Below are 9,099 nucleotides of genomic sequence, written 5' to 3'. Positions count from 1 at the left end.
ATGGCCTCAACAGAGTTTTGGCCTTGAGGCGGGGAGGGAGGAGGAGGAAGGGGAGGAGGAAGACGCCTCACAACTTCAAGGAGAGTAGTACACATTACTGGCCTGTCTTTTTATGTTCCTTCATGCCTCTCTCCACACATAAAGCAAACACCTATAACCTACAGCACACTAATCACACTCAATCTGATATATTATTGACGTGACTGCAACATTCATTTTCTTGTCAACAGCACTCAAGTCTGTGCCCTTAAAACAAAAACCTTTAGGATTGACTTTTTCAGAGAATAAATAAATGCAAACAGACTGAAACTGCCTTTTTTTTACACAACCAGTGTGCTTAAGATACACAATACATATACAGGTCTCATTTCCATGTAGCCACTGATAAGGCGACAGGTGGTGATAGAGGAATATCTTCCCGCCAGAGGACCGCTGCATATACGAACAGGCTCTCGCTCCACTTGCAGTGCTGCTGGTCAACATTACAAGCCGTTATAATTCAGCCTGATACATTTTCCAAAACTTTCCGAGCTACACTTCATTAAGAAAAGAAAACAAAAATGACATCATGTTTGATCTCAGAGGGCGAGATCGCCATTAAGGAGGTCAGAGATTAGAAAGACTTCTCTTCAAATCTGTATTTGAAAGACTGTCAGGATATTCAATCAGCACCTCTAACAGGATATAAACACAAAAGTAACAACGGCATCCACCGTGAAGAGGTTACTGCTCATTTATATGACTTGAAGGATGCGTGTTGGGTGTTTTATTTGATTACTCATTACATCTTATGGAAATGACTAATGGCCCTTGGCCATTAGCAATAATATGTCTCTGCAATAACAGCTTCCTAACTGACTCAGTTATTTAGTAACCCAAGCACAAATACTGCTCTATCATATCAGCAAAGTCATTTCTTGGGCACTAAGCAGAGCGGCCTTTGACGAAGGAGAAGGTGTACAATCAGATGTTTTCTTTGTTTTTGTTTAATTCCCTTTCCTGGAATCCATGTATTGGGCCAAATAATAAACATGCCAAAGATTTAGTGAGAGTGTAATTCTATAGTGAATGATGTTGCACGATAGATGGCAGGGAAATGATACACGTGAGAAGGGAATGTGTTTGTGCAGACAGGCCATAAAATGACACAATGTTGACTGTCTGTCCTCTTGAACTGACAGTTACTCAAACAATGAATATGATAGTCTCAATCTCTATAGCCATGCCTCCAAGGTCAGAATCTCCTGCTGTTTCATTTTAGTAGGAATATGTGCACAGTGTTGGCGGTAAGTGACATGATTATTTTTAATTAACACTGAGGATTCTCAGATGTGCCTCCTACTGGATTTGTAAATGTTCGCATCTACAGCTTGCATGAATTTCGTTTTCCACTTTCCTGTCGAGAAATTTCCATGAATCTCTGTCCTTCATCTAGTTCAGAAAGCAGCACATAGGCGTCTTAATGTTTTACCAGACTGCATGACGTCACTCCAGTCCCCAGCGTTTGTCTCCAGTGGCTCCCTGTGCATTTCTTTAAGTTTGATTACTTATAAAGAAACAAACTGCCCCTAATGTTTATGGTAGTTTTGTTTTAATGGAGAGAGACAGACTCTCAACCAAATATCCAGAAAAGTAAAACAAACAAAACAAAAGGTACTTGATTCCCTGGATCCCACTGATTGGCTCTGTGCCCATCTGATCCACGCATAAAAAAACACTTGTCCACAGAAACAATTTCTCCCAGGCCAAAGATCTGTCAAAGGACATAAGCAGCAAGCTTGTAGACCTCCACAAGGCTGGAGTGGGAGTGGACTGTAAAGCTCGTCTCAAGGACCTGCAAATGATTCTGAGAAGGCTGGGAGAAAGTCCTTTGGTCAGCACAAGGTTAAAAAAAAGGGTTTTCTGGCATCATCTCGACCATCCCCACAGTCAAGCATGGAGGTGGCAACATTTTATTTGGGGGCTGTTTTTCTGCTAAGGTTACAGGACAGCTACACAGCATTGAGGGGTTAACGGACGTTGTCATGTATTGTAAAATCTTGGACAAGATCCACCTTTCCTCAATCAGAACACTGAAGATGCCATGTCCAGCATATCAGTGACCCAAAACATTACACAAAGTTAAAGCCCTATAGAAAATCTGTGGAGCTTAAACTTCAGAGTTACCAAGTGGCACCAAAAAAACCTACATGATTTTTGAGAGTTTCTGTAGAGATGAGTGGGACAAAATCTCTCCTGGAATTTGTGCAAACCTGATGATCAAGCTCTCCCGAGGGTTTCTTCTCCAAGAACTGAGTCATGTTTACCTAATTTGCAGTTCGGATACTTTGACTGCAGTTTCTAGCATTTGGTGGAAGTGTAAGGATGAGTTGAACATTAAGTTGAGCAGGGTTAGTGGAATTTTACAATGAACTCAAGGACGTGAAGAAAGGTGACATTCAGCAGAGAGTCTTCTATTAACAGGTTGCTCTAAATCTGACATTTAGTTGCAATGAAACAATGATATATTTTTTTCTCTCTCTCTTCCCCCGTTTTGTTTCTCGTTACCCTCTCTTCCACAGCTCTGCAGGTAGCTCCAGTTCTGGAACTACCTGTTCCTGGTTTGCAGTTACTGGTCACACCAGCCTATCAAGTGCTTCTATTTGTTTTCTGTCTCTTTGCTCTTTTTTCCAGCTCCTCACTTTCCCTTCATCCCAAACTGGTCGAAGTAGTTTGTTGCCCTTGCCGAATCTGGTTTTGCTGGTACAATACAATTACAGCCACCACTAATTGTACATGATACTGAAGACACTGTAGGGATGGTGCAGTGGTTGGCGCCATCCTCCTCGTTGGCTGGGGCCTCTTTTTGTGCAATTCATACGTCATCTCCACAGATGTGGACGCGTGTGTTCTGTTAATTAGTGCTGGTCATAGATGTAAATGTGAGAGCGAATGGTTGACTGGTGACTTGGTGCACTGGGTTTCCCCAGATGACCCAGTTCAGTGACTGCTTTGGTAATCGATCACCTCAATGATTGCTAAAGACAGAGCCTCTATCACGTCTCAGCTTGTTCCCTGGATCACCTGACTCCAAGTAGCTTTAAAAAACAACTGCTAGGAAAAATAGGCTCACATCATTTTCTAGCATGGACAGTGAGCTACTTGTGTGTTCGATAAAGACATTAAGTACAACTGCTGTTAATATTTATTAGTTTACATGGTTTGCATTTGTCTGTGATTTTGATGAAGGTCAGACTTCACTTTATGAGTAACCCTCGGATAAATCCTTTTAAGTACGATCCTCTGTTTGGCAAGGTCTGAAGGACTGTGAGTCATTGGATTCTGTTTGGATCTTGATGACCCATTCATCTGATTTTGTATCTTCTATTTGACTATGTTGATGCTTCAAGGACAGCCTGAGTCTTTTTTTTATCTAATTGGAGAGATAGTACATACTCATGTGGAAGAGAGAGTAGACACAGGAAGACTGTGAAAAACTCTCATTGGAAGGATACCTGCCGCAATACCTGCACTCATCTCTTTCACGCTTCGTATATGACACGATTATGGAGTTTGAGAACAAACGTATGTAACAACGATCAGTGAAAACCAAAATCATTAACGCTTTGAGGTCTGGATTTAAGTTAAAATAAAAAATGTATTCAAATTAAAATTTAATTAAATAAAAAATTAGGTTACAACTAATTAATGAAGCATTCCTGTTTTAAATTTTTCTTATCATTACAACAGGGGTAACATGATTATGCGGACAATTTAAATGACAATTTAAAGGTCCGTGTAATTTTGCTAACAGCACACGGCTTCTGGAGACTGAACTTAACAAAATTTGCCAAGAAGTGTTTTTGAAACTTTTGCCTTCTTTTTTCTTCTTGTCTTTACTGTCAACAAGTCCGATGACAGACCTGAGAGAAGGTCACTGCTGAAGTTAAACTTCCCACATCCAATAAAAATGTGAAGGGCAAACAGACCGGTTAAGTTTAAATTTGGGATAAAGGTGTTATATTTCCACTAATATGGATGTGTTAGAGATCTGGGGACAAAGCTTTGACAGGTTAGGTTCAAAATTACTTCAAATCAAAGCAGGTAAACAAGAAAACAAATCATTTAAAAGGGTGTGTTTTACAGTTGACTGTAAACTTATTACTTATCTTTATGACTTCAAAACAGTCATAGAGAAGGAGTTTATCCTCTCCAGTTTTCCTTGTTGTCGTCACTGTTATCGAGAAAACGATGGCTCTAAGGAGGATGTTTACGACTTCCTTGGAGACTCAAATGAGCCGTATAAAAACAGATCACGTGCTGATCAGATTTTCCATGGGGGATGGAAACTCTGTGCATAGCTTTCCAAAATAAAGAATAACTTCTGAACTGAGTTCAGTCAATATTTCTGTTTGGTGTGAAATTATAATTTTCCATCATACTCTGACCTTAACTGACAACATGCAGCATTAATGGACGTACTTATGCCAACACAGTATTATGCATTACAGCAGATGGGCCAAATGACTTTTGGAAAATGATATGTTGTACAAAATAATCACCTGCTCAGACACACACACACACACACACACATGCAATGAGAATACAAACTTGCATGCATCTTTACATTTTCCACAAAACGTATTTACAAAAAATTAACCAACAATGATGTCTATTTTTTTTTGCGCACCACCAGGAACCTCTAGTAAGTATGTGTGTATTCTGGCAACATTAGCGTTCACTTTAAAGTGTCTGTTAATGTTGCCAGAAATCGTGGAAAAGATTGTGACAGCTCGTGTTGTTGCAAGGGATGAATTCAGTTGATGGGTGGAAATTCACTTGGATTACTTGGAAGGAAAAAGAAAAGAAATGTAACTGATTTAAAATTATTTGTCAGTTAGAATCTGATGAGAAGGGTCGTCACAGAGCAGAATCACAGATGGATGTGGGAGAAACTGATTGAATTTCCAAGGTCTAGACATTAGTAGTGTCTATTTGTGAACTTATCGAGATTTTGGAGGCGATGCACTGGGCAACTGAACTAAGGTGGAGATGGGGAGGCGGAGGACGATACTATTTAAAGACAGTGGTAGATCATGATGACTTTTAAGTCTAAGAGACTAGGGGCTGATGGGCTGATGAGAATGTGGGTAGACAGAGTAGTGACACTAAAAATTTGAAAGAGCTGAATTCAAGTTACAGCAAAACAGAAGAGATGAGAAAACCAGGGCAGCGATAACACCTCATATTACCAACAGCATTGTAGCTAGAACACAAGAATTTAGATGTTTCTTATTAAACTTTGATAAAGTGAGTTTTGCTCATGAAAAGAATAAATAACCACAGAGACTTGATATAAATGCAGCAGAGTACTCTTTGTAGTCATACTTTTGAAAAAAATTCTGACATTTAATTTTTTTCTTTTCTTTTTAAAAACTCCGTATGACCTTAGGAGAACTCCTAATTCTACTAATTCATAAGAATGCACTACCTCAAAGACATTTATATGGTGCAGGTTTACAGTCCCAACTGCAAAGTTGATCAAAAAGTAAAGTTTTAAGTCTAACCTTAAAAGAAGAGAGGGCATCTGTCTCCCGAACCCAAACTGGGAGCTGAAAGCTCTGCCTCTCATTCTACTTTTGGAACCCGTAGGAACCACAAGTAATGCCACAGTCTTAGAGCAAAGTGCTCTGTTTGGACGAGGACAGGTAGTCTTGTGATGCAATGAGGCCTGCTTATTAGGACTCTGTAATATGAAATATGAATGTGGGGTTGAGGCTGGATTATTGCTGAGGCAAAATGGAAAACTTTCTTGAGCCCACAGATCATCAGGCGGATGTATTATAAAATGTGGGAACCACTAATATAAGCAAATATGATTAATGAATCTTCTTTTTTACAAAATCCTGAGACACTATCTTGGAAAACATTTCTTGTCAGGATTTAGTTTTAAGACCATTGAACTGAATGGTTTAAAGTGAAAAACAAAAATCCTTGCAGTATAATGTATTGTTTTGAACACAGTGCATTATATTGTACATTATAAGTGAAAACGACTCTTGCGAGTCCAAAAAAAGAAAAAAGTGGAAGGAATTCATTCAGATTCAATGTGGGTTTGGGGTCACCAGGGGCTCTCACAGTTTAATACAACCTCAAGAAACAGTGGGTGTACATAACAGTAGTGGAGCAGTAAAAGTAGCAACTGAATACAAGAAAGTAATCAAATATTAACTCCAGACTCAATGACAATGAGAAGCCTACACAAATAAAATTCTCATGGGGTTTGGGTACTGTCTTCTCTGTCTTGTATATCATAGTTTTCAGTCAACTTGCTGACCTCCTGAGGACACACTGTACTTTGATATATATATATTGCCTGGACTTCATAGGGCCAAACCCCAGAAGGACAAATAACACGATTCACCAGCACCTGATTAAATGAAGTGACTCCAGGTGTGTTCACGTGTGCTGTCACTGGCGTCTATGTTCCCAGTGTGCTCGTTCATGCATCACAGTGTGAGTTTAGCTGTTTTAATATAAACTAGTAATACATGTATAAACTCCACTCTCAGTACATGTGGTGTAGCACTGTTATCAACAACTATTGTTGTGCCATGAGGTCTCATAGCGCTGTTGTAATAGTTGCACAAACAACATAAGCATATTATTAGTATTTGCATTTTAGCTTCATTGTTTGCATCCACTCCTCTATTTATGAACGAGGTGATTTCTATGAAAATGAACGAGTCACAGCTGCTGGTAAACAAAGTAAATATCTGGATTTCCATGAAAATCAAACAAGTTGCAGCTTCTGGTCTCGTCAAGGTCGAGAAACTTGCTAGAGTGTCACAATCAGGCCCAGATAAAGAGAGAATTCACGGGCAGTTTCGCCTGTGTGTGCATCCTGTGAGCACTTCAGAGGCAGCCTCTGAGGCACGGCTTTACACAAAAACACATGAAAACGTAGAACATGGAATTTCAAACTTGTACTTCAGCAGCGCTTTCTTTGGGTAGACGTGAAATAATGACTACCTGCAGGTGATTAAAGACGTCTCAACGGGGAAAATGGATGGAAAGCTTTCCAAGTACCACAGTTAATTAATTTTACTTAATTGCTTTCAATCACTGTGAATATTCATCACCATGTCAGAGATGTGTATTGTGGAAGGTGTAGCATTAACATTAGTAGTACATAGTAGCAATAATAGTGAACAAATTAGTAGACTTGTTTAGTAGCAGAGTGGATTTAAGACTTTAACACCACCAGTGGTGTTAGAAAAGTAGCTTTGGTGTTTTGGTGTTTGAACGAAGCATGACGTCATTGTCTCAAAAGTGCCTCGTAACGGCTTCTCTTCATTGACTCCCCGTTAAATTCAGAATCAAATTTAAAATCCTTCACCTCATATACAAGGTCTTGAATAATCAGGCCCCATCTTATCTTAAAGACCTCACAGTGGTAGGTTCCTAGGATTTTAAAAGTAGAATGGGAGAGAGAGCCTTCAGCTTTCAGGCACTTTTTCTGTGGAACCCAGTTTGGAGCTGGTTCACCTCTTTTCACTCTCCACGCGTTTATACACCACTATGCATTTAACCGTTATTTATTATTAATCTCTGTCTTTCTTCCACAGTGTCTGCCACCCCCCTCCGGTTCTCCCAGAGGTTTCTTCCTGTTAAAAGGGAACTTTTTCTTCCCACTGTCGCCAAGTGCTTGCTCATAGAAGGTCATCTGATTGTTGGGGTTTTCTCTGTTTAATTACTGGACCTTTACTTTACACTATATATCGCACCTTAAGGTGACTGTCATTTTGATATAGCGCTGTATAAATCTAATTAAATAGAACTGAGTTGAATTGAAAAAATGGTAAAATTAATATATATGTCGCATTATAATGGAAAGAGTTTAGAAGATCAAATTTCAAATCAAATACGCAATTGTATCCCAGTGCCATTTTTCTTGTAAACATGAAAATATCTTTGCAGACCTATTTTATATGTATTGGCTCTGATTTTGAGTTGCTGGAAGTAGATCACTGGAACATGCAGACACGAACAAATATTCAAAAGTAGGTTACAGTCAAGTGAAGCGAAAGGAAACCGTTTGTCTTTGAACAGTAGATGTAGGCAGATTAAAAACAAAGTGTAAATTTGCCTGTAGGACATTCCAAGACTGGTGATTTTTGTTTGCTATTGTCCATAAATTCCATGGGAAAAGGGCAGCAACGTGTTTCTCTGTATTTTCCTCTGAACGCTGAATCTCAATGTTCTTACTGACTATCAAGTAAATATTTAAACAAGAAATGCCTCGAGTGACCTGCATATTTATGTAAATGGTGCGTTGCTTGGAGCCCTTGCAACACCTTAAATCCTTGACAAGTTTATCACACAACTATGTGACACTGTGTAGCATTTATCTACACACTGCACAACTCAAATGAGTGCAATTCAGTCTTACTATAAAGTTAAAATTCTGAATGTATGAAAATAAACTTAATTATATTAATAGCTGTAATCTTTTACATCAGGTGTCTTGCTGGCAGGTTTTTGCACATTTTGTCTGAAATAGGGAAAAGACACTTGACACTTTCGTTGCTGTTAGGCTTCATGTTGGAGCTTAGAGTAGAAAGACGTGGAGACAGCGCCCCCATATGGTCATAATCCTGATGTACTTGTTATTGTTCGCCACGAAAACATCACGTGATTTCATTCACCTGACGACTGCCTCTTAGGCCACGTGTATCATCCCAGCAAACTCGTCTTACCCTGCGTTATATTTCTATAAAAGCAGAAGAATGTTATTCACCTCTTTTGAGGTTAGGCTTGTAATCAGTGTGAATTTCATATATAGTGAGTAAATTTAGGTCAAAGGGACAAACATTTTACATGATATGATGATCAGAAAAAAAACAGAGCAGAATAATGTGTAAAGAACAGAAAGATTTTAAAAATCTATGTGCTTTGACTATATGTAATATAGTTCCTAGAAAAGCAAGGCCCCTTATTGCCCAACTGCCCTGTTAAATCAATTGTCTGACAACAACCTTAAATACAAAGTTTGCATAAAGACACTACAAAGACTAGATAACACTAGAATTACAAACAGGGTATTTTGTTATTTTACAT

The sequence above is a fragment of the Simochromis diagramma genome, unplaced genomic scaffold, assembly GCF_900408965.1.
Source record: "Simochromis diagramma unplaced genomic scaffold, fSimDia1.1 OVJJ01000705.1, whole genome shotgun sequence".
Lineage (NCBI taxonomy): Eukaryota > Metazoa > Chordata > Actinopteri > Cichliformes > Cichlidae > Simochromis > Simochromis diagramma.
Note: the sequence above shows the minus strand (reverse complement) of the source record.